Below are 27,863 nucleotides of genomic sequence, written 5' to 3' on the forward strand. Positions count from 1 at the left end.
CGTTGATTTGCTACACGCACTTGCGATCGATAGTTTGTGTTCATTTTTGTGAAGAAATTTATATCATTTGTCATGTGTTTGGTAGCACCGGAATCGAAATACCAAGTAGATGTTTTCGTTTTGCTTGATACCATGAAGGCATAGTCTGTTCCACTCCCGTTTTCGCTGTCCTTGTTTGCCTTATGGTCAGCTTGGGCTCCGGATGCCTTTTGAATCCCACCTTTTGGGTTTTGTTTTTGTTTCCAGAGTAGATATTTTCCACAAGTTGCTTTTAGATGCCCCTTCTTGTGACAAAAGAAGCAACTTTGTTTTCCTTGATGTGGATTATTCGACTTTAATGCTATCTCTGAAAACCCTGTATTTGACGAATTATTTCTCCTTTTCCATTCGGCAATTATTTTTCCTTTTACCAGGCTCTGAGTGAGATCTCTCAGGCCTAGCTTCCAATGCCATCACGAGGGTGCCGTATGGTTCAGGGAGACTGCTGAGCATTATCGCCACGATATCGTCATCCTCAAACTTCTGTCCCAGTGCCGTTACTTGATTCACTAGGTTGAACAAAGTTGACAAATGCTCCTCTGCATTCCCGTCCTCACTCAGCCTTAAATCGTAGATTTGCCTCAGAATTGCCACTTTATTTGACAAGGTAGCTTTTTCATTATGCTCCCTCAAAATTTTCCACATGTCCTTCGCCGTTGTCTTATCGGCAATGTGGTGTTTTTGTCCTTCCTCAACTAGCAACATGATCGTTCCACGGGCTTTCAAATTTCTCTCGTTCCACTTGGTAAGTAGTGCTGCATCTGTGGGTGATATTCCCGGATCCACTGTTTCCCACGTATTTTCCCTCATCAGCAAAGCTTCCACTTGGAACTTCCATACCGGATAATTTTAATAGTTGAGTTTTTCGATTCCGAAAGTGTGTCCTGTGCTGCTATGAGCCATCTTTAACTTTCGACCTTCGAATCGCCTTTATTTGTCACTTAATAATTTCACCCTTTCGACGAATTTGACTTTAATCGAAAGAACTCCAGTTCCTCCAAAAAACTTATCCAATCGCACTCTATTTTTGACTTTTTATTGAGCGTGAAATGGCCCATAACCTATTGAATATTTAAATTGACTGGATAAGGCGAGGAAGTAGGAGATTATAAAGGTTTCAGAATAAACGTAAACAACGTCTGTCTAACACAGTATATTCTGACCGACTGACTACATTCGTTTGAATTCGGGTAAAGTGTCCCGGACACAAATACATATACAGACTTCGTCTGTGTAATTGAACTATCGTCACCGTTGCTTTCAACACTATCTCCCTTAGATTCGAAGATATTCCTCGAAAACTCAGCTAAAAGTTGAATTTCTCAATCGAATTTGCATTTTGCAAAAAATTTATTTCTCTTTTCAACACTCATTTCTCATAAAACTTTATTGTTAGCATGAAATTGATTACTCTCATGAAAGAATAAAATACGTTCAATGAAACATCAACAATACACTGTTAAAAATTTCTTGAAATTTCAGTCACAATGTCATCTGAATTTCCAATGTGAGTTTGAATTCAATTTCAATTGAAAACGTTCACTAAATTTCTCATTCATCTTGAAAATTCAAGAAAATTTGATTTTTCACATTAAAAAACCATTGATTTTTCAATGAAAGCTTGAATTTTCAAATTCATCGTGGAAATTGAACATCAAACATAATTGAATTTTCAATAGATTGAAAACTCGGAGAAGTTATTGCCTGAATTTTCAACGTTATTAAGGTTTTTCAGTGCCGTATGGATCCAAAAATCGAGAATTACTTGAATATTCAAGAAATTAACTGATTTGTCAATGAAGAATTCTGCAGAAATTTCATGCAACCTTATCGTTGTTAAAAATTTCAAGTTTTTTCACTTGAAATTTCAAGTGTAATTTTCTAACAGTGTGCTATATACACCCATATCCAGTAATAGAAAAACTCGTGGACCCAATTCCCACAATCCCATACCGATGAAAGACTAAAAATAGTAGAAAGCAATGAAAATAGCCTTGCAATTCCGCGATATGAAAAGCATTTCAAGCCTCCGCGATAATCAGATTTAATAATTCACGCGGTAATTTTCATAAGTGGACGTAAACTCAGTTATCCACTGAAAAAGAATGAGAACGAGTGGAAAGTAACAAGTTTCGAGATTAAAGTTTCCTGAAAATAGTACGATTCCAGGCGTAAGTTGGGGTAATTGCGAGAAAATCCAGTGGATAGGGAAGAGATTCTAGTTATTCGTGTATCCACTCTCATCGCTAACCCATCTCCCTGCTGGCAGCCTTTCTCTATTAATCTCTCCCTCCCTCCCTCCCTCCCTCACTCACTCTCTCTCTCTCTCTTGTGTACGAGGCACCGAGTCACGAGGATTACAATGCCAGAGTTTGAAATGCAAATCGTCAAGTTTATGCCGGGACTTCCATAATTACAGAAGTGACGTTGGTATATGCCTGTTACCCTCTATAATGCACAGAGTACGCAGTATACCGAAATGCAATTGTAAACTGTGTTTCAACATATGGAACATTCGTACGGAATAGCGGGCGAAGCCACAACTCTCTCTGCGTACAATCAACGTCCATTCGTCAAGAGTCTACTTGGCTCGTCATTGTTATTGTACAAAACCGTGGCATGAACAGTTTAACATCGATTTTATTGCTTCACGCGTCATAACGATAATTTTTTAATTGTTGTTTATTGAGTTGTCGTCACGTTTGATGGTTTTAATCATTCAATTATGAGAATAATTGAATATTTTATTGATTTGATAGTTATATAAATCACTACGAGTTATGGATGAGAATAATCTGCTGAAGTATCTACTCGTCCAGTTGTGGCAATTAACCGAGCCATATATTTAAATGTTTACGACTGTGATAATGTGATAATTTTAGTCGTGTTCGGGGGGCTATTTCAAGCAGCTGGCTCCATTTTTCTGGGATTAAATTTAATTGGAGTTGGACGTGAATTATTCATTTATTTTCCGTCGAGATTTCGGACGAAGTTTCCTATCAGTGGATCTAACATTCGGAATTAAAAAATGAGAACCCTTTTCGAGCGCCTCAATTAGTATGGAGTCATCGGGCATCGGTGAACTTAAAAGAGACTACATTGATCCCGAAGTGAAAAAAAGTCACAAAAAAAGCGGTAAAATACAAGGTAGAATACGTATGGTGAATGGAGAGGTAGGCCGAGGGAATGTAATGACAGGCATGGTGGAACGTGACTAATGAAAAACACCGAGGATGACAGTGGAGAAAATAATGAAGGGAAGTAAATGAAAGAAACTACGAGGAATGAGAGAAAAAACAGGAAACGAGGGTTCATACAGGCTAAATGAGTAAATCCCTCCGAAATGATTTCTTCAACTTCCAACGAATGTTTCTTCACACACTAGATCTCCGAAAAAGAATCACCGCACTGTCCCCCCAGCGCGCGGATAATTTTTCATTCCGGTAAACAGAATTTTAAAATGAGATTCCGAGTAATTGAGCGAAAGGAGGACAAGGCCTGACGGTGAAAAGATGAAGACGAGAAAATAAATGAAAAATATGAGAAAAACATTGCTGAGATATCTCAGGAGATTCACGAAACGCAGCGGTTGTATCGGGTGTGCGGAGTTTCGTTAAAAGATGAGATGAAATGTGATGAGTGAAACGAGACGTACGTGGTTGGAAATAAATGAAATTTCATGGAGATTAAACAGGTAGTGCTTAGGAGAGGGACGCTGAATGCCGACGAAGGATGAAGGATGTCCAAGTACACGGAGAGAAATCTTCTAGAAAAATTCTAGTACAAGTACTGGAAAAAATTACAATCCACCGGCTGTGAAAAATTTTAGTGCTGTTAAGGTGAAATTTTCTGGGAATTTCTGTGAAATTTTTACAGAAATACGAAGAAAAATTCACGTTTTCACAAATAAAATTTCTAGTGCCGGCACTGGAATTTTTTCCTGGCCTTCACTTTGCGCCTCTTTTCCCGTGCTAGCACTAGAATTTATCTAAAAAATTTCTCTCCGTATATCTTTTACAATTTGGTATAGACCGCACTACAGATTCAACCATTTTTAATCATGAAATTTGTCAATTGAATTGCGTCAGAAAAATTTGGAAACAAATCATGAATTTTCAGTGTCATTTAAAGTACATTTTGCATAGAATTATTGGTTTTTTCAACATTCGTTTGTTCATAAAGAAATAATTGAAATTGTTTAAACTTTTGGAAACTTTATCTTCCTCAAAGAGTAAACTTTAAATTGTTTTCTTACGGTTCAATATCGAGATTTAAATTCAGACCTGCAAAATTTAAATAATAAAATCACTGTAAAATGTCCGGACACTTGAGGTCCAATTGGGAACAAATTAAAGCTCTGATGTTCGACTACAAAAGTAGAATAGCATTTCATTAGAGAAAAAATAGCCAAAGTACTTGGATATTCTTAGAAGAGAAAAAATCATGAAATTTCAGATTTTACTGAAAATTTAATGAAATTCCTAATTTTTTAACAGCATTGGGATAAGAATTTCTCAACCGATTTGAATGTTCAATGAAATCGTGGATATTTAGTGCCGAATAACGATGAATTTTCACTTTAGTAGCGAAGTGATACAACGATTCAAGTCGACTGGGCTCTTAACTGCGTTTTCGAGAAATATCTCCGAATCCAAGGAAGAAAGCGAAATTGTTATGATTACCTTTTTTGTAGAGCGAATGGAGAGCTCCAAAAAAGGTCATAACAAAAATTTTGCTATCTGCCTTAGATTCCGAGATATTAACTAAAAAATCACTGATCGTCCAAATCGACATGAACCGTTTTACCGCTTCGTTACTACTAGTTAATTACTTAAAAATTGAAGACAATTTTTTTTCTGGAATTATCCTGAATTGTTCTAATGTTCTCTGAAAAATCTATTCTCACCGATTTTTCCATAAAATTGTGAATGCCAAAAATCGTCGAAATTTCAGTGGAGCAAAACTGATAAAAACGTGATAAAAATTCCCGAAAAAAGTACCGGAAATGTCAGCCAGAAATAGTTAACAATGTATATTCCCCAGTGACGCCTATACGTATCCAAGTCATGAGTGTTATGTGCGTTCTGTACGCTCATAACCCTCTTAACGACTCTTTCACGAGTGTAGGTGTGCCCTCGTACCATATTTTTCTTTTTTACTATCAAAAACAACGCTGGAGCAAAAAGTCGCGATTTCGTAAGGTTTTCGTTTGACGACGGAGTTTATGCCTCAGTTTATACTGATTTTTACACTGATGTAAAAAGTTACAAGCCTGCAAATACTGGGCTTTCAATAGTAGTTTATCGATTTTTACAACTTCTCGTCATTTTTAGCCGTCGGTTGGATCGTTAGAACAACACATACACCACTATTTGCAATACCATCCAGCAGTCACTCGTCTCAAATCCCCCCCGAGTCATTTTTATTCTTCATTTACGATCATTTTACGATATGCGGTCGTTTTTACTCTTTTGAATACACATCGTGTGTTCTTTTCTCGCATTTTCATTTCAATACCTAGGCACTAATTGTCCGCATTTGTATCTGCTTAACTGTTTGCTTTATTACCGTTTAATGAATGCCTCTGAATCCCGTGAAATCAATCAATTACGCAATGCAAATGGATAGAGATCAATAGTAAATAGATTTTTTCGCTGGTTCACCGTGAGTTATGAGTGTGCACGGCACGTAGGCCACGCATTGTCCAACCGGCCCCTTTGAGTGTATTCTTTCTTTCATTTTTTTTTTCCATCTCTTGGAGGCAGCTGCTGCTGTACTGTCCGCTTTGGTGTGTATCCTCGAAAGCAGCGGGGAGAGAGAAAAACCCTGAGCACATGGAATGCCGTTTCCCTCCGCCTTTGACCAGATATTTGACTCTCCGAGGAGATCCGGTTCTTCGGCGCTTCCAAATAATTATCTCTTGCGCATTTTTTAAATTTTTATTTACTGAGAATTCATCCGGATACAGTCGTTTAAAAATTGGATGAATTTTCCGGAGAAAAATGGGGAATTTTATTCCAGGGGAAATAGTGCACGGAATTTCAAGATTCTCTGAAAATTCGAGGGATTTTTTGGACGGTAGGAAAATGAAAATTAACGGAAGTGAATATTCACTGCTGAACTCGCTTGATTTCCAGGGAATTCCTTTTAAATTCTTGGAGTACAGGAATTTTTTGAGAAATTCCCTGGAAATGCAGAGGAAGTCGGGAATTAAAGAGAAATTTCCCTGAATGTTTCTGTCATTTCATTAATTTTTCCGGAATAATTGAACTGAAATTTATAGTTTATACGGATTTCTTCATGAAATTATGAATTTTCAATGACTAAATTCCTTGAAATTTCAGTGGATAAATTTTAACAGTGAATCGTATTCCATTCGTCAAAGTAGATTCCATTGAATCAAAAAAATGAACAGAACATTTGTTCCAATTTTTAAATTTTTTCTCGATTAAATATTCTCTCGTGAAATATATGATTTTTCGACATTTTTAAATTTTTATTTCGGCAGAGTAAATTTTTTCTCTCAAATTTCCGGTACACTTTTTGGATTTTATCCAATTTAATTACCACTGAAATTTCATGGAATTTCATTATTGAAAATTCAGAATTTCGTGGAAAAATCACAGAGAACTGTAAATTTTAGTTCCATTTTTCCCTGAATAGAAAAATTCAAATAAATTAAGAAATACTCGTATTTATTTCATTGAAACCTGAAATTTCATGATTTTCTTCCCTAAATCGCATTCAGTGTCACTCTCATGAAAATTATTCGTCAACGGCGCACTTGGTAGCAGCATGAGATTCAAACCCGGCTGTGTGGCGCACTCGGTAGCAGCATGAGATTCACAACCTCAAGCTCTCAGGTTCGAGCCCCGGCCGAGCCAAAATTCCACACCAATTTTTCATCAAAATTTTCCACATAATATTCAATTGAAAATTCAACATAATTTCCAAACCGAATATTTCACGGAATTTCCAACTGAAAAATCCACTCGACATTCAACATTCCCTGGCTGAAGGCCCTCGGGCGATGGCCGCGTTGGCAAGTTAACCCTTGCAACGAAAAACCGGTGAAATTTGAAATTTTTATTCATCAACTGTCCCTGAAATTGCATTTTTCCAACAGTCTATACGAAAATTGCAGTGAGAAAATTTTAACAGTGTAATTGTATTCTATTCGTCAAAATATATTCGATTGACCCCACAAAATGAACAAAAGATTTGTTTCAATTTTTAAATTCTTTTAATGATTTTTTTTTATTAATTACTCGATTCATGAGCATTGTAGAGGAAATATTCAGTGCGCTCCCACCCGTAACGGCGACTCGGGTCTGTACGAAAATTTCAGGGGAAAAATTTTCACAGTGTAATTGTATTCCATTCGTGAAAATAGATTCAATTGACCCCACAAAATGAACAAAAGATTTGTTTCAATTTTTAAATTCTTCTAATGATTTTTTTTTATTAATTACTCGATTCATGAGCATTGTAGAGGAAATATTCAGTGCGCCCCCACCCGTAACGGCGACTTGGGTCGTTGTTTTGGTTGAGAGTATGGGTGGCAGATATACAAGTAAAACCAGATAGAGAGAGTCATGTTGAAGACGATGCGCGGGGGATAAAAAGAGAGGGCATTGAGTGGTAAAGAGCCCACGGGATCGAAGGGAGTACTTACAAGAGAGAGGAAAGAGGAGACCTCTCGGCAGCCATGTTACTCGGCCATTCTCATGAATATATGCATGGAGCTTTGCCCGAACCACCAAGTACATACAACGATCCAGCGTTACTCACGGTAAATTATGTACGTCGGTGATAGTTAGCAAGTAACACTGTACCCGTGGTATGTAAACTACGCCTTTGACTTATATTGTTGGTGGAGAGCTTTATTCGATTTCTTCCTGTTTACATTCATAACTGTTATTATTTTCCGATAACATTGACGATTGGACGAAAAAGTTGTTATTGGAGATATTTGAATACTTTTAACCGTTTCGTTGAGCGGGAGAATTTTAATTGAACATTTTGCAATAATTCTGTTAATTGCGGAGGGAACGAAGGTGTGAATTTCAGGAATTTATCCGCAATGGTTAGGGATTCGCGATTGAGATCGGGGAGTGTAGAATACTGAAATTAAATGATTTTGTCACCTATTTTCAGGGATATCGTCACTAATTTTCGGAGTAATGTCACCGATTTTCAGGAACCATTTTCATCGGAATAAAGGATAACAGAAAATGGGAGGACTACATAGGTGTAAAACAAAGAAAAACATTTCAGTAGTGAAGTGGTAAACGGAGATAGGTCGACTTATCTCCCAATTGAGTTTTTGAGGAATATTTCCGAATCTAAGGAAGATAGCGAAATTTTCGTAATTACATTTATTGTAGCACTCAATCGCCTCCACAAAAAAGGTTAACACAAAAATGACATAAAATTTGATTAAAGACGAGTAAAAATTCGGCTAAGATATATCAAATTTAAAAATCGTTTCGGTATGGTTCTCAATGACTATGTTCACATTGTAATTTTTAATTTTATATTCTCTCCGTGTAGATTCGCCAAAATCGAATCTTTCGCTAGTTTCAGCTTCACTTGAAAATGACTGAATGTACAATGCGGTCTGTACCAAACCATAAAAAATACTTGGATATCCATAAATTCGTGCCGGTTCACAAACCGGAAAACCCCCCAAACAGCTCACCCTATGACCATAGAATTCGCTTTTAAATCCGGTTAAGCGGTTAGTTTCCATCTTTTTTCCCCATCGCGGTATAACGGCAAGAGGAAATAGAAATAGCATATCTGGCTTCGCTAATTGCGAACCAATTACAGTCCTCCGGTTGCCGCGTTACGTGCAATCACGTTGCCGCTCTCCGCATATCCCCCACACAGTTGAGAGAGCACGGATGACAGATTTCATTAACGATAATTTTCGATTTTCAGGGCGGGAGGGTGGAATTGATCGCACCACAGACTGATGGGGTTCCTAGAGCATCGAAAAATGCAACAACCTGACATGATTTTATCCAAAAATAATGAGAGACCGGTTTTAGAGGCAGCTGTAGCCCCGATGATCTCTCTCCAAAGCTCTTTGGAGATACCTTTTGCAACGACTAACACATTCACACACATTTAAAATACTGGGGTCCGATGTAACAGCTGTTGGCTCGCTCAGTTAATCCATCACGTAGAAATGTACGACGGAGTGGTAGCCACACGAGAAGAAAAAGCGATTGAGGGAGCGGAGGAGGAGAATGAGGGGGCGGAGATGACGACTGAAGCGAGAGAAAGACCCGGTGGCTTTCTGACGACATTGCTTGAGGAAATAATCCACTGGCATTAATCCATCATGTGAACTATGTGGGGGGAGAATGCCTTATGAGGCATTCATTCTCGTACGAATTGTTCTAGTCCATTTCGATTGAGTAATATGAGAAAAACATCTCAACTGATATCCAGTTATCGTCAAGTGTAAAAGCAAAACTACTGATTATTCTGATATCCTTGCGGCTCCGTAAAAAGAGTCGGCGAGTTTGCTCAACAATTACCGAGCAATCGCAACAATTCCGCGATCGTCAAACAGTGGGAAAAATAAAGAAGAAAATATTGAGAGGCAAAACACAAATGAAAATAAAAACAAGGTCATCATGGGGACTCGTCTTTGTTACCCGAGAAGGCATTACAGCAATCAACTTTAATGGAAGCAATAAAATGCAGGTGGCAGTGGCACGCATTCCCGACTGTATCCTCGCTAAAGTACCCACGGGCGTAGAAAATACTTGGACATTGGAGGGACTTGTGTGAGAGAGGAAACAAGGGTTCAATGGCGTCTCACTGGATCTATCTGAATCCATTTCGCTGTGCGCCGACGCTTTATCACGCTAGGAGAGCTTTTACTCACTTCTTCCAACATTTTTATTGCGAATGGGGGCGTTGTGTTCATCAAGTCTGAAATTTTCTAGATTTTTGTGTGAGGATAAGTGACTTTGGCCGCGGGCGTTTAAATATTCATTTTTAGATCATGTGTGTAGCTGATTGTTTTTCGATGAAATAATTGTTCAAATTATTTATGTATAAATGTTGAAATAATTGTTTAAATTTAAATTATTTTATATTATTAAGTGACTTTGGTCGCGGGAGTTTGAATATGCATTTTAGATCATGTGTGTAGCCGATTGTTTTTCCATGATAACGGACAAAATAATTGTTTAAATGAGCCCATAATTGGATTCATTTAAACAATTATCGGGATATCAAAGTTCTTTGGCTATTTTTTCTGCAGTGAAATGATTTTCTACTGTAGTTGAACGTCACAGATTTTATTTGAGCCCTATTTGATGCCAAGTTTCCGGACATTTTACAATGATTTTATTATTTGAAATTTGCAGGTCTGAATTTGAATCTCGATATTGGGTCGTTACAAAACATTTTAAAAAACTGAAAAAAATAGAAAGTCAACGTTTGGAGGAACATTGACGAAATAATTAATTAAAAATTGCAAGTTTTGAAAATTACGAGCATTTTCTGTAAATAACTTATAAACCATAAAATTTCCACAATAAAAATCATTTTCTCGGAATTGTAATAAATTTATTCATATGCAGAATTTTACCAGAAATAAATTTCATGTCTAAAAAATGAGATTTCCGGAAGATTAATTTATTTATAAACAAAGAATGTTTGAAAAATGATAATTCTATGTAGAATGTATTTTCAATGACGTGAACATTCATGAAGCTGAACCTAGCAGAATGCAGATTCGTCAGCGGAAAATTCCATTTAGGGCATATTTAAGTGTAGGAGAGTCAAATAATCAAATGTACAAATGTTTCTAAGTGCGAAAGAGTTTGTACACTACTTGAAAACGTTTGTACACCCCTAGATTCGCCTAAAACAAATCTTCTGCTGTCGAATCTTTCGCTAATTTCAGCTTCATTTATCTGCGAAAGACACACGAAGAGAAATATTCAGTAAAAATTGCGGAACTTCAATTCACTCACCGATTACGGAATCGGCTCAGAAAATTTAAGTGACGGTATTCTAATTTTTCACTGGAGATTCAGATAAAAATTACCGAACGCTCTGAAAAAATTCCGTGACAGTTCCGTAAAATTTCCTACAACCATATTTCACTCTGGAATTACGGAAAAGATACGTCAATTTTACTGAATATTTCTCTCCGTGCATACGGACAATCGCAAGATAAATCTGGTTTCATCGTAGAAATTCCATTCAAAAGCAAATTGCTAATTTATTAGCAAAATATATTAACTATGTTGTGACGAAAGCAATTTCCCACTTGTTTTGTGTCATTTCCCATTGGAAGTGAGCGTATTTTTTATAAACACGGAGAGAAAAATTCACTAAAAATTACCAGAAAAAAACGTCAAAATTACGTTTCGAAAAGTAATCCGCGAGCGAAGTAAAATTCAGTAAAAAGTGTGAGTTGGAACTGAAATTGTACGAATCGCCACGTAAATTCTACGATTTGTTCCGTAAAAATTAACCACCCGCCTGAAGACTAACCACTGTGAGGACAAGTCGTTCCGTAATTTGTCCCCAACGATTGAGAAATTTGACGGAACGGAACGTAGAAATAACTCGCCAGCTTCATAAAAATTGTTGAACGTTCAAGAATTTTTGATTTTGGAGGCATAATAAGTCGGCAAGTTTCTGTAAGATTTTACTTCTTCGGGAAAAATTACGTGACAATAAGGTACTTGGTTCGGTGATGAATCTGAAAATTCACTGAACGTTTCAGATTTCTTCTCTTCCATTCATATAAAAATTTCCGGAAAACGATTCCCCATTGCGGATTACGTGGATTGCTCCGTAATTTTTGCTCACTATTTCTCTCCGTGAATAAGTGAAAATGATGTTGCTAAACTATATTCCTTTCCGTGTGGGTTTTTAGCTTTCAATTTCCCTCCTTGTATCCCAATAAATCTCATCCCAGCGGTTTCGTTGCTCTCATTGTCATAATCTCATCATAATAAACCATCATCATTACTTCCTGCAATAAAAAAACCCATTTACCCAAGCAATTGAGTCACTCACACCGGCGAGCGTCTTCAATTAACATTTCAATTGGAAACCAGGGAGAAAATTGATTTCACTCCTCATTCTTAATTCATGAAAATCGATCCCCCGTTGGGGCTATTAAACAACCCCAACTGGAATGTCTCCATCTCTGAATCGATATCGATGCCATCATTGATCCAAATAATGACAATTTAACGTGCGATTTGTATGAATAAACACATCGTTCGTTTACTACACGAGTCACGGACAGTTTATAAACGGACATATCAATCGTTACAAATAAACTTTGTGACATTATAAGCACCGAGAGTTTATTTCTGGATCGTTAAATTGTCGGTGGGTAGTATTATGTAATTTAGATTGTGTTACAAGCTCATACGTATATGAGGTACATAAATTATCAACTGCTGTGGAAATTAATTTTTTAATGAGTCTATTTTCCCCTAGTTTCAATTATGAAGGAAATTTTTGTGAAAATTGTTAATCTTTTGTATTTCTTCTGGAGGTATAGTCCAATATATCTGGGTAAATGATGGAGGGGTGACTGCAAGAACCAGGAGATAATCAGTGAGAGAATATTGTAGAATTCTCCAGTTGGAGAAGTCTCCCCAGTTGTGGGAGAGAGGGTAAATCCTCTGAATGTTCAGTGTGGATATGAGATAATGAGTGAATCCTCTGATTAGGGAAGACTCCTGTGGTTGAATCACTACAGAAACCAGGTGTCTGACAGTTATCTGAATTTAAGATGTCAGATGGTAAAAAACGTCTGAATCTTCAAGTGTCTGGAAATCTGACTAATGTCGGAAAATTTCAACCACCATTTCTGGCTGAAAATGATGGTAGACATTTTTTGTGTTTGAAAAATTTCAGGTATTTATTTTCAGATATTTTCTGTGTCTGAAATTCAGTTATTTATGAGCGATTCAAACATTTCACTATTAATATATCTCACCTGATTCAGACGGCAGTCCATTCAATCATTAATTTTTAAGATATTTCTCATGTCTGAAAAGTTGACTCATCCACTGCAAAAACTAGGTATCTGACAACCATCTGAATTTAAGATGACAGATGGCAAAAAACGTCTGAATCTTTAAAAGTGTCTGAAAATCTAACTGATGTCTGAAAATTTCAAACACCGCTTGTGTCTGAAACTGATGTCTGTATCTTAATTTCAGACATCTTGGTGTCTGAAATTTGAATACCTCCATTGATTCAGACACATTTTAATGTCTCAAAAGTATCTACAAAATCGTCTCAAAAGTGTTTGAAAAGTGTCTACAAAAGTGTCTGAAATTCAGACATTAGTTTTCGAAGTGATGCGAGTGATCCTCGAAGTTTGGTTCCTATAGGAACGCGTAGGAACGGTTTCTCGGGACGCGGAGTCGTGAGTACATGTGAATATGAGTGTTATTTTGTAATTGAGCTAGAATTGTTAATTATAATTATTTTATTGGCATGTGGAGATAACACTTGAGCTTTTAGTGAAGTAGAATTGCTTCTTTATGTGAATGTGAGAGGTTCTACTTGTTTTTTGCTGTTTTAAACTTTTTTGTGAAAAGGGCAAAAAATCTGACGGTGTATTTTCTTTTCTTTGTTCAGAACACATACATAACCAGTGAGAGAATATTGTTGAATCCTCTGATTAGAGAAGTCTCTCCAGTCGTTGGAGAGAAAGTGAATCCTCTGAATGTTCAGTTTGAAAATTAGATAATGAGTGAATCCTCTAACCAGGGAACATTTCTGTGGTTGAATACAAGCGATCCTCGAAGTTTGGTTCCTAGGGACGCCTAGAGACGCTTTCTCGGGACGCCGAATCGTGTGTATACGTGGATATGGGCTTTATGTCGTAATTAAGCTAGAATTCAGTAGCGAAGTGGTAAAACAGTCTAAGTCGATCTTCCAGTTGAGTTTTTGAGGAATATTTTCGAATCTAAGGGAGATGGAGAAATTTTCGTAATTACATTCGTTGTAGCACTCAATCCGCTCTACAAAAAAGGTTATAACAACAATTTTGCTATCTCCCTTAGATTCCGAGATATTCATTGAAAACTGGTCAACAGTCGAAATTGACTTGCACCGTTTTACCACTTCGCTACTGAAATCAAAATTAGAATTGTTTTATTGGCATGTGGAGATAACACTTGAGCTTGTGATGCTGTAGAATTGCTTCTTTGTGTGAATGTGAGAGCTTCTAGTTGGTCTTTGCTGTTTTAATCTTTTTCGTGAAAAGGACAGAAAATCTGACATTGTACTTTCTCTTTGTTCAGGACATGAGGTATCTTTTCACTCACAAAGAAAGCAGAAATAATGGACAATGATAGCTCGATTGTGGTTCTCAGCCGCCAGAGCTTCTTGGAAAGGAGATCGATGCGTCAAGAGTGATGAGCTATTTTTGAATTTTTCTGACTATTGATTTCAATTAAACCTCTTCCAATTTTGTTACTTTCCGTCCGGATTTTTAATTGGACAATGGAGCTCAGAACCCCTGATAATCAGAGATAGGCATAATCACAAATTATAATTGTCATTAATTTCATAAATACTCAAGTAATAGAACTTGACAATTTTCAATTATTAAATTAATCAACAATTAAATATTCAAATTCCGAATTATTTTACCAATCAATAATCGAATTCGAAAGATTGACGATTATTTGATAATCTCTAATATTTTTTAGGAAATTTCCAATTATTTACCTAATCCTTATTTGAAAATTTAAATTCTCAATTATTTTATTATTTTCTAAATTCCAATGATAAATGAATGAATTCAATTATTTTAAGGAAAAATTCTCTTAATATTGCTAAAGTAATGATCGATGCCGATCACTACTGATAACTGACAATTTTGTAAAAATTATGAATTTCAGAATCTTCAGTTGCTCTAGTAGGAAATTATCTCCCCCGGGCTTCATCGACCAATATGCATTTTCACATTGAAATTCAAATGAACAGTGCACACAGGCGACGACAAACACACCAAAGTGGGCGTTCATTTTGATGTACATGTGTTCGAGTTTGCGTTTTGAATGCATTTATGGCCGGCAACTTTAATGGTATTACGTATCTGTCCAGTACAATTTGATTTTAAAGCGAAATACAATTGAATATTTCATCCATATATACAGTGTCGTACAGAGTCCCCAACTAGCCAACGTGTACCAACGAGGAATATTGATTCACTGAGCTGCGCCATCTGCCAGCAAAACGTATACGAGGATTCAACGAGCGTAACAACAAAGCCAATGGGCATCTGTAGCATTTATAGATGGCTTGGTTTCGCAAGAACTTGATGCACGGGATGACTGGATCACATTTGTTTCATCGATATTCCAACTGCATAGTTTATCGTTGATTTTTTGTTGATGGAGGGAATTCATGTATGAATTTATATCCCTCAGGAAATTAAATCTTTCGGCAATGGAATGATACAGATATAAAATTTCGTTGATTTTGAAGGATTGACTTTGAGTATTTACACGGAAAAAAAAAATGAGCGGAATCCATTTCTAGGGCTTTTTCTCATTACATTGGAGTAAAAATGCGAGGAAATAGTGAATTTTGTTCCGCTGACTTGACAAAATTTACTAAAGGTGAGGGTAATTTGTGGTTACGCCTATGAAAAAGTCGTATAGAAATTTTCCATACGGATTGCGTAGAATTAGCCTCTTTCTCAATAAACGCCAGAAAATCCGATAGGGGCGCTAGTGATGGCTGGGACAAATAGTTGCGCTCAAGTGGCAAGGGAGGTAACCGAATTTAAACGGGGAATAAGGCTATATCGTAAATAGTAGATGCTCCAAAATGGAAAAAGTAGTTTTGACGGAAGATGATGTCCCAGGTGCAAGATTACCTCATGCAAAAGTAAGTCAAAACCTCGTCTCGGACTTGAAACGGTGGCTGGTATGTCGAAACATCAACTCCAATGGTTTAAAAATCGAGTTGATCACAAGGTTAGAATTTTTCAAGAACAATTAATCACTTCGTTGATCACAACAGTTATTTGGAATTTGTCTTATTTTGCGAAAAATAGGAACCTTTCATCTATATTCTCACGTGTTTTGTTGTGACCCTTCTAACCTTCTTGTTTTGATATGTGATATGTTGAAACTTTGACCAGGTGGCGTGACGATTTGTCCCAACCGACCATGTGGCCCTCGCGTGGCGAATTCTTCAAGTTTAATTGAGAAAGAGGCTAATAGTATATTGTGCCCCTAGGGAGTAAAAGTATTTACTTACTCGCCTTCGGCTCGGGTTATAACGTCACATTCGTTAGACAATACTTTTACTGCCGTATGGCATACAATATTTTATGCCTCGAGAATCGCGGTTTTCCGTCCCTAGAGGCATAATAGTATATTGTGCATCAAGGGCGGAAAGTCATGTTTTTCCGCCCGAGGTGCACATGCTATTTTTTAACCCTGGTCTGGTCACCTGACGGGAAAATGCGACTTTAGTCACCTTCGCGGGGGAGTGCCGCCGTGTTATTTAGGCTCCAGCGTTGCCGAATCCACTCTACACTTCCCGGGCGCGTTTAGCGAGTTGCCAGCAACGTCGCGCAACGGGCAATTTCATTTAACACGGGAAAAAATTGTTCACCTGTTGGAAATAATTTTTTTTCCCCAGAATTAAGGATACAATATTGAAAAAAACTACTAGAATTTTCCAGATATTTCAATTGACGAATTCAGTTTTACTCAAATTTTTCCGGTCAACCAGTCGATGGCAAGGTGAATAAAACGACGTGTTGTGGCAATTCCCTCGCATGGCGACCAGTCTAGGGTTAACACGCCTGCAAAGAAAAGTTTGTATTTTGCTGTCTGATGAGCGCGAGGACAGTACAAACTTTCCGTGCAGGTGTGTGAAAAATTTCATTTTATTTCATAAAGATCCAACAGCACAAGGCCAATTACAGAATCAGACTACAGTCTATATACAATATAAAAATTAAATCATTAATCGATCAAATTTGAAATGCTATCGGATTTCCATATATGATATTCGGATATTTCTATACGAATTATTTCTATACATAAATTTTCACATAAATTTTTGTGTTCATTCGAAAGATGTCTAAACGCTCCAGAGAAAAACGTAGAGAAATGTCGTAACTCCATACGAAATGTTTTTGAACATGTGGCAGTGGGTCGTATGGGATCAAACCTATAGAAATCGTATAGAAATAATTTGTATAAAAATATCCGTATAGAAATATCCGAATATCATATACGAAAATTCTACAGGAATTCTATATGCAATCCGTATAGTAAATTTCTATGCGATTTTTTCATACGTGTACTGCTGCTCTAAAATGTAAAATTTCATGATCTTTTCCTCCCCAAATCACATTTAATTGCCCATGAGGTTTCAATTTCTTTTGCAGCAGTATGGACTGTTAAAAAGTTCAACTGGAATTTTTACCGAAGATCCCTCTTCGGGGATCTTCGGTAGTTAAAAATGATCTTAGGTAAGTTAAAAATGTTAATTTAAATAAATTTTTCGATTCTCATTGAACATTTATGATGAATGCTGTAGGGAAACAGAAGGCGTAAAAGAGAAATGGGCACTTTCTCTGAATAATGTAACATTGATGGATGCGTAATATTCAATAGAACAGGGAAATTTCATTCATCAAGTCGAGTAAGGTATATCCCTAGAAAACAGGTTTTTCTTACGATTGTCCTCATGTTTTTTATGGGTAATGTTTATAATATTCCCCAGTTATTGAAAAAAAATTCGAACTAGCTGTACTACACAGCTTAGGACATGATAAATAATGAAAGGTCGGCTTCTAGCACGCGAGGCACAGGTCAAACGGGGTCGGGGGTCCCCTGAACTCGATTTTTCCATCTTATGAGAAAACGGTTATTACGATGTTCTTAAAAAACGAATCCGTGGTAGATTGATGAATTCCGAATACGGCGAATTTTTTGTAAAATTTTAAAGTATAGTTTCTCACAATTTGTTAACTATTTTCATAGGAAATTTATGTAAAAAGTAAGTAAACTGTTAACATGTATTTACATCTGAATAGTATTATTATGTTATAATTCAATAATGATCTTAATAGTGTTAATAGTTATTATGTATTATGTCTGTTTGTGTTTTTGTTTTTAAATGTATATTGATATCTCTAGGGGGATTGGGGATTACGATATTCAACTCTAAAAAGTTAAAATTTCGTGAAATCATTTCTTACTTAATTCAAACAATTAATAAACAAATAATTTCTTATTTGATTCAAACAGTTATTGTTGCCTTCATCAACAACGTATGAGGATAGAAAAACTCAATAACTTATAAGAATGCAATAAACGAAGCCATTTAGATTTTTTTCCGGAAATCCATAAAGACTAACTTTTGGATGTTATCGTCTTGGGATAAACCGTAATATGTAATTCTGTTTTCAAAATTGTCACGTAATAACAGAGGTATTTTATACTTCTTAAAAAATCAATGGAAAGTGTCAATGTTTCGCGAAAAACAATGATCTACTCCACGGAGAGAAATGTTCAGTAAAAATTACGGAACTCACAGTTCGCTCACCGATTACGGAATCGGCTCAGAAAATTTAAGTACCGATATCGTAATTTTTCACAGAGTAAATATTTCGGAACGCTTTAAAAAAATTCCGTGATTTTAGGTAAAAATTACGTGACAGTTCCGTAAAATTTCCTACAACCACATTTCGCCCCATAATTACGGAAAACATACGTAATTTTTATTGAATATTTCTCTCCGTGTCCATTTAAAAAAAATGCATGTAACGTTTTCTGTCACCGAACTACTCAGCTACAATTTAACCCTTTCATAGGTATTACTATAGCCGTAGCTATAGTTATAGATGCCTATGGTTATAAATAGTCATACATAATTATAGCTATAAATATTTATAGGTAGGAGAGGGTAGGGCAAAACGGACCCCTAAGATAAAACGAATCACTTACTGAAAATTGATAATTTTTGTTTTTGCTTCCAAATGAAAGCAAAAACAAAAATTCAAAGTCATTTGTGGTTTGAGGTGATTAGCAAATCTGATTAAATTGCGGTTCAACGACACTTCTTGTCTATAAAACCCCTGTGACGGTTACAATCCAAAAAACTCACTTTTAATTCAACACGGAGAGAAATATTCAGTAAAAATTACGAAACAATTCACGTAATCCGCAATGGGGAGTCGTTTTCCGACAATTTTTATAGGAATGGAAGAGAAAAAATCTCAAACGTTCAGTGAATTCTCAGGTTCATCACCAAACAAAGTACGAAATTATCCGGTAATTTTTCCCGAAGAAGTAAAATATTACAGAAACTTGCCGACTTGTTATGCCTCCAAAATCAAAAATTCTTGAACGTTCAACAATTTTTATGAAGCTGTTGAGTTATTTCTACGTTCCGTTCCGTAAATTTTCTCAATCGGAAAATTGCGAAACGACTTGTCCCCACAGCGGTGAGTCATCAGACGCGTGGTTAATTTTTACAGAACAAATCGTAGAATTTACGGGGCGATTANAAAAAAAAAAAAAAAAAAAAAAAAAAAAAAAAAAAAAAAAAAAAAAAAAAAAAAAAAAAAAAAAAAAAAAAAAAAAAAAAAAAAAAAAAAAAAAAAAAAAAAAAAAAAAAAAAAAAAAAAAAAAAAAAAAAAAAAAAAAAAAAAAAAAAAAAAAAAAAAAAAAAAAAAAAAAAAAAAAAAAAAAAAAAAAAAAAAAAAAAAAAAAAAAAAAAAAAAAAAAAAAAAAAAAAAAAAAAAAAAAAAACCAATTTTCTGTCAGTGGTCCGTTTTGCCCTACCCTTCCCTATGCTCATAAATATCGATAAATAAAAATTATTTCAATAACCATAAGTATAGCGATACCTTCGGAAATTCAGGAATTTCTACAATTTGGATTTGGCCAACGAATTTGGCTAATTTCAATCATTTGTAATAACAGGAATATACAATACAATGAATGCATTTATTTTTTATAGATAAAAGAAAAACTGTAAGGTTCCCATGAGTATATTTCTAGCGCGAGAAGCGCGCAAAATACCCTAGTTGTTGGAAATTTTCATTGGACCCCTAAATTCAAATACTCCCCTCAAAGTTTGTTCATAATCCATTTATAATTCCCCAAGTGAGGAATTCATTGATTCGTTTTTAATAACTCCCCTCGAAACTAATGTGCCTGAACGTGAGAACTCAGACGAAACCTGGAAATTCCGTTAATAACAAGGCGATAAATACCCCGAGTACTGGCATTCAAACCTCACTGATTGGATCGGTGAGAAAATTAAACAAACGAGCCGGACACTTTCAGGCTGGTGCTTGCGTGTTAACTATGAAAAATCGATGTTCCCTTGCCAAGTCGTGCATGTAATAATCCCCGCCCTGTATGGTTGCTTTTGTTCCAAACGATATTTATTCATAAAAAAAAAACTGTGAATACAGATGCCACTGACTTGCTCAATGGCAAATCAATTTCGTCTTGGACGATGAAAAAGTGAAAAGAAAAAGTAGATACAATTAAATCTCTTATCTCAAAGTAAGTTTCATTCAACGAAATTCACACCATAACGACTGAGAGAGAAGGTGAAAAAAAAAAGATGAAAAATAGTACCAAGTTTTTACAGCACAGGTAGAGGAATATGGGGAGAGCCTCCCAAGAGTGCCTGCGGCTTCCCCTCGTTAATCGTTCAAACCGCCACGCTAATTACCTGCGCCAGAGGCACTTGGCGGCCAGATAAAAGGTGCTCTAACTATATCCATTTCTCGAGTATAACGAAGAAGCGATGTATGAAGAGAACTGAGAGAAATGTGAAGTGTCGACGTGTGTATTATACATTTTGTAACTATTTTCGGACAATTCATCCACTGAGAGGAACAATTAGGTCTGCCAAGAACTGTGTTACAGGTGAGAGTATTTGATGGAGTGGAACAGATTAATTTGAGGGAAATTAACTAATTTGATAGAACGAAATTTAGGGGAGGGTGGGGTAAAATGGACACTTTAGACTTTTTTCAAATTATTCATAACTCAGAAACAAATTTATCAATTGAGCTCAGTAAATTTCAGTTCCATTTTTCCTTGAAAATGAATAAAAAATTATAAAATTCCGGTAAATATATTCTTGAATTTTCAGGACAATGACACTGAATGTGTGAAAAAATCATGAAATTTCAGATTCCACTGAAAATTTAATGTAATTTGGCATTGAATATTCGTATTAGATTGGAAATTCAACTAAATTACGGAATTCTCATCTTTATGCTGCTAAAAATTCTGGAATTTTACTGAATTTTCATTCCAAAGAATTATTCAATTAGTTATTAGTTAGTCAATTACTAGTCAACTGTCCATGAAATTTCATTTTTTTCTAACAATATAGATAAAACAGTTGAAAATTTTTGACTGAAACTTCTTATGAACTCCTTGGAATTTTTTTTCTCATTGAAATTTCACGTAGTTTCGTTATTAAGAATTCGAAATTAATCAATTAGTTGTTAAATTTCACCAACTTGTAGTTGAAATTCACAAAATAATTTTCTCCGTGCAGTGTGCTCCAGTCATTTCAGCAACTGAATTTACCGCTGATTTTTCATTCGATTGTTCTATTTATTCTTTCCTTACTCCTGAATTGCTTTTGAGAATATACCTCTCGTGCAAGTCGTTGAAGTGCGATGTTTATCAGCGGTGATGGCGTGCATCAGTGATCAAAGAATGGTCTCACGCAAACTTCTCTCGTACACGCAACGACAATATGCTGCGTCCATTTCCCCAGTTGGATATGAATGGGGTGTAAAAGTATCAGTTTACAATATGGCGAAAATTGATTTTTCGCCCGTTGTTCCACCGTTTTCCCTCAGCTCTTCGTTTTAAAAGGTTTTTTTTTTTACGGAAACGGGAAGTTGGCACAGCTCTTGGGATGTCGTTTTAATTAGAGCAGTCGCTTAATTACTGTAATCGACCGACGTCGTCTTTCGACCCTCCAGAGGGAGATATAATAGTACATCTGTCATTTTCTTGTACTCGTCGTTTTCATTTTAATGTGTGCAAACTTTTTTGGGGGAATTAATGTCTGCCTTCAACATCTTTCCGGGTGATGAATCATTGCTTGTAAATAGGTGTTCTCATCACGTTTGACTACACTGATAGCAAAAATTATTTTTATTGAGACGTTTCTTTCTTGAAACAACAAGTATTATACACTTGAATCAATTTCAAATAAATAAGATCTTACGGTGAATATCAATTATTTCTTCTTGGGATAGATTTACTTGAAGCAAATAGAACAGTCCTTGGCGTCAAGTCACATGTATTCACCAGAAAAATAGAAAAGTTGTATTTTTTTTAGCCTAATATGATCTCCAGTCGAGAAATTTTTTACTTTCCTGAATTGATAAAAAATTCGTACCTAGGAGATGATTACATTGAGGAATGAATTGAATGTTGTTTTCTCGAATAAAGCCGATGTTTAAATTGAGCTTTCCGTACATCACATTGAACGAAATTTGTGATATCCAAGTTTGTGTTGAATTGCCGTAATCTGTGATTCTGTTATTGTAAACTAATGCGATTTTTTTAGTCAAGAAATATAAACTTCTTTCAACTCAACGACATCTTACTACAATCTCAAAGCTTTTTCCGCGTAACAATATTCATCCTGATTCGACATAAGAAATGCTCACTTCAATTATAATTTACTCTGAACAACGTATGATCGTGTTGATTGAGATAACAACGTATTTAGTCATGAGAATAATTTTTATTTTCAAGTAAACCAACGAATTTTTGGAGTCAGCAAACTATTGGCTAGAAAAAAATCAAATGCTCTCATTATTGCGACGAATAAAAGGAACTTCAATCCTAGAGAAGTTCGATTTCTCCCAATCAAATGCATCTGAAGAAGAGATAACTGTTATTCACTATGAAATCATATTCATTTGAAAATTAACAACCAAATGATAGTTGGTTCACATAAAATTCTCTTGATAAAACTGTTTTGTTCTGTCAGTGTACAATGGGAGAGAATAATTTTGATTTTTGGGTAAACCAACGAACTTCTGGAGTCAGCAAACTATTGGCTAGAAAAAAATCAAATGCTTTCATTATTGTGACGAATAAAAGGAACTTCAATCCTAGAGAAGTTCGATTTCTCCCAATCAAATGTATCTCAAGAAGAGATAACTGCTATTCACTATGGAATTATGTTCATTTGAAAATTAACAACCAAATGATAGTTGATTCAAATAAAATTCTCTTGATAAAACAATTTTTTTCTGTCAATCAACATTTAAAAAAATGAACAAGTTCTCAACAAATCTTTTTATCCAAAATCTTGCTTCACATAAAACGCACATTTTTCGGGAGCAAAATACGCAAGGAATTATCAAGTATTAAATCCATTTTCACGACAAAAATTTTCCATCCCAGAAGTTTTCAAAATAGTCAGCACTAGATTTCATTTTTCTATAATGTTCAACAAACGATTTTTTCGATTCAAACAAGACTCGCATGAGTAAATATATTGTTTTCTCCCAGCCTACATTTCCCCCACCGACGAGACGATAGTGTTCCAAAAATACCTCCCCCCGAATGCGGTTTCACTTCGACAATCAGCGGTAAGAATCTAATCAGACTGGTTGATTGGTTTCAATCGATCCCCAATCATCCAGAGGAAAGTTAAATACCATCCGAAGGTTCCATACTATTGACGCTACATCACGTTTGAGGTTCGTCGCATTGCCCAACAACGCAGTGTCAAAGCAGCATTTGACGAATGCACGAGCCATTGTTCGGTCAACCGCAGTTAATTGGCAGAGACTCAACCAGCAGACTTTATCCAATTCCATCGACAACAACTTCACACATTCGCCCCCTCATAAAGCCCAACAGCGAGCACAACCCGACGAGTTAGCAATTTCATCCAGCAGCACCGAGACATTGAAACCATCAGACAGAAGGTAAAAAAGAAAGGCCAGAAGTACGAAAAGCTGCAGAGGTATTCCCAATGATGCAGGCAGAGTTGAAGTGGAAAGGGCGGAAAAGGGAAAATACGTGGAGCAACGAAACCGACTCTGGCGCCATCCAACTACTGTGCACCACTACCTTTGCAGCAGCTGAAGGGTGTTTGTCCGTGTATTCATCCGTGTATTCGCGGGGGCGGAGACCGCAGAGTATTGATTTCAAGCCCCTGCCTGCCGTGTGCGACCCCGACGGCTTTCCATTCTCCCCCTTTTCCAACCCCCATTTTGACTGCCTTTTCTCTCCCCTCGTCATCCCCCAATTTTACTCCCGGCATTATAGGCTGTGTACACACACGTCTCCCCCCCCCCTCCCCCCGCCCCACCCGGGTTTGTGTGTGAGAATTAAATTGTACACAGACTAACACAACCAGTTTTACTATCAGCCGTTTTCTCTATCGGTATATCTACCTCGCTTATGCGACTCTCCCTCGTCATCGAGCGGCCAATCAACTCCACCCGGTGGTTTACCAGTATGTATATGATTCAAGTTCTTACAGATATTCAAAATATTAGCACTGGGAGCGGATAATCGATTGGAATAATAAGAATTATTGAATTAATGTACGTGGCTTGTTTCAACCTGCAGATGATAGCACTCGACAATATTTACTCGTGATTTATCTCGTTTTCAAGTGTTTTGGTACTGCAGTTGGTCAACAGTTGAGAGGGGAGTATTTCGATATTGATATGATGGGTAATTGAATGATGGGTTGCCTTCTCTCGTGCTTTCTACTCGCTGATGTATGCGTGACAGTGACGATGATTTTGCGAGACTTTCACGGGCGTGTTGGGTCAAAGTAGAAGAGCTCTAACATATAGTGGGAATGTACACTGATAGAATGATTCATTTATTCCAAACGAGATTCGTTGACTATTAACGAATGGTAGAGTTGAATATGAACAAATGAATATTCGTTAATAGTTATTTCAAGTGAACCATTCGTTATTGAATGGTGAAAGTCAAGTCAAACAAGGCTCTTCAAATATACATTCGGTAACTATTAACGAATGAACATTTGGTGAGACCGAATGGACCCCAACCTCCAACCAAAATCCATTCGTTAACAATAACTAATCCGTTCTATCAGTGTATGCGCTAGGAAAAAAATCGACGTATCACAAAAATCATTTCTAGTGATGTCGCGAGACATTTCACGAGACATCACGAGACAATACTTTTGAGGGATTGAAATGGGCAGTATCGACTGCTCTCGTGATGACTCCGAGTCAATTTATCTCATCTTGGTTTTCAGTTTTTCTCAATTCAATTCAAGTGGTTTTTGCATTAAAATAGTTTCGAATTGAGGCTGAAAAACTGTAAAATGAATTAATTCAATTTGACTTGGTTTGAGAAATAGGTTTCTTCTCATCAAAAAATTGTCCCCATCACTAGGACAAGTACAAAGTTACTTGACGAAAGTTTTCTTTTTCTCAGTACAAGATATTTTACTCCTGAAAATTTTCAAGCCAGAAGTTTCTTGATATAAGTAAAGACGTATTTCTCAAAAACCTTTGTTTTTGTCAGTGCGAGAACTTTATCCTCAAGAGATGAGATATTTGGAGTAAGAAATTAGTTTTGTGATATCATGACGATACTTCTCTCAGTGTAGCCATCGCAGTGAAAATTACTGAAGACAATTATCCCGAGAAGTAATTGTAAATTGGTATGAAATGACCCAATCACCCCGCGCAATTTGTGTGATTAGAATGATTAGTTGCGTATAATGAAGCAATTTGAATGATAATGTTTTGAAGGAAGATTGTTGTCAAGGTAATTTGTAAGACAGTATGTTTTAACAGCAACTGGTGCATCGATTTTCTTCAACGGTATGTGGTTATAAAGTCACAATTAGTAATTAGTGTTTCTGAACTCGAGTGAATATGCCAAGAACAGACAGGACAAGTTGAAATCTCTCTCGTTAAAGCAATTAAACTCATTAGGAAAATTCTTGATTTACGATAAACCGGGGCAATTGGTGGCCGAATGTATTGATATTCTGTATAAGACGATAGTTACCGAGTTTCTTAATCGATGGGTGACTCGATGAAACGCAAACCACATGTTCAGATTCTTAAGATCGTGTCTACAAGTATTATACGACAATGAAAGAAAGAGTGATGTGTGCCAAGGCGAGATAAAATGACTCGAAGGTCCTACATACATAAATACAAATTGATGATACACTGTAAAACATTCTTTAATCGACACTGTATCCCTAGAAATATTATTTTCATGCATCATTGTGTACTAAAAGTGTGATGATTTTAGGGTTTTCTTTTATAATTTGATTCAAAAATCTTCTCACCAGGGAAATCATTCCTGATGCACTTGTTCAGTGACGGACTGATTCATTTATTTCAAGCGAGATTCGTTAACTATTAACGAATGGTAATGGTTAGCGTTGAATATGCCCAAATGTGCATTTGTCAACTATTAACGAATGAACAATTTGGTGAAGCCGAATAGACCCTCGTCTCCAACCAAATCCATTCGTTAGTACTAACCAATCCTTTCTATTAGTGCTCCTCATTATTAGTCAGCAACAGTTCAAGGTACGCGAGTGGAATATTCAAACACTGCACTCGAAAATTAGTGAATTTGTCGACAAAAAGTAGGGTGTCCATGATTATTTACACACAGAATAGTAATTTTGAACTGACGTTAGTTAATTCTACGCACTGGTACATGAAAATTATAGCACATTCACATGAATTCATACACTGAGAGAAGAACAAACACGTTCTCAAACAAGTCTTGTTTGGACCAACAAAATGAGTAGTTGAAAATAGCTAAAAAAGAATTTATTTGATCCGATTTTGAAAGTTTCAAACATGAACAATTGCTCTGCGTTCAACACCATCGAAATATTTGGCTCCAGAGGCGGATAATTAATACGAGACGGTGCCCTTTCAGGATGAAAATATCTCACATACAGAAAAGTTTATCAAGAAACATTTTGTCTCCAAGTTAGAAGATTGCTATCATATCATTATTATTGTTTCATTTAATGCAGCTGAAACTAGCGGAAAATTCGTCAGCGGAAAATTCTATTTAGGGGATATTTAAGTATAGGAGAGTCAAATAATCATATGTACAAATGTTTGTTAAGTGCGAAAGAGTTTGTACATTACTTAAAAACATTTGTACACCCCTAGATTCGCCTAAGACAAATTTTCTGCTGTCGAATCTTTCTCTAGTATCAGCTTCATTTTCATTTAAGAGTTAATTTTTTATCTGTGATTATTAGATAGCCGAGACATTTCTTGTGTGTACAAAGAATGGAATTTGTTTAAACTACTAAATCTATTTTTGCGACAAAAATTTCTCATCTCGGCGCACTGTCTGCATGTTTGGCACAAAAAATCTTAAAATTATCTTTTCTTGGCAAATTTCAAAAAAATATTTTCTTGGCACAAGCAAGACTTGTTTGAGAACTCTGTCGTTTTTCTCTCAGTGTATTGAATGACAATGGACATAAATTTGAGGTGCATGAGTGTAATAAAACAATGTGAAAATTATGAAGTTGAAACTAGCAGAATATTAGCGAAAAATACAATTTGGGGAATATTTAAGTGTAGGAGAGTCACATAATCCCATGTACAAACGTTTTTTAGGTGCGAAAGAGTTTGTACATTACTTAAAAACATTTGTACACCCCTAGATTCGTCTAAGACAAATCTTCTGTGGTCGAATCTTTCGCTAGTTTCAGCTTCACGTGAAAATTAGAGTTATTTTTCACAGTCTACGGTTCATGTGATTCTTTTGTGAGATGTGAGA

General features: G+C 36.1%; 1 protein-coding gene across 2 annotated transcripts in view; it reads right to left on the bottom strand.

Annotated features, from left to right (window-relative positions):
* The window catches only part of LOC107037804 (zinc finger protein 608), a 112,382-nt gene that overhangs the window by 34,805 nt on the left and 49,714 nt on the right, over positions 1 to 27,863 (bottom strand). The window lies entirely within an intron of this gene.

Source organism: Diachasma alloeum, unplaced genomic scaffold (assembly GCF_001412515.2).
Source record: "Diachasma alloeum isolate Michigan unplaced genomic scaffold, Dall2.0 Dall_scaffold_00271, whole genome shotgun sequence".
NCBI classification, from domain to species: Eukaryota; Metazoa; Arthropoda; class Insecta; order Hymenoptera; family Braconidae; genus Diachasma; species Diachasma alloeum.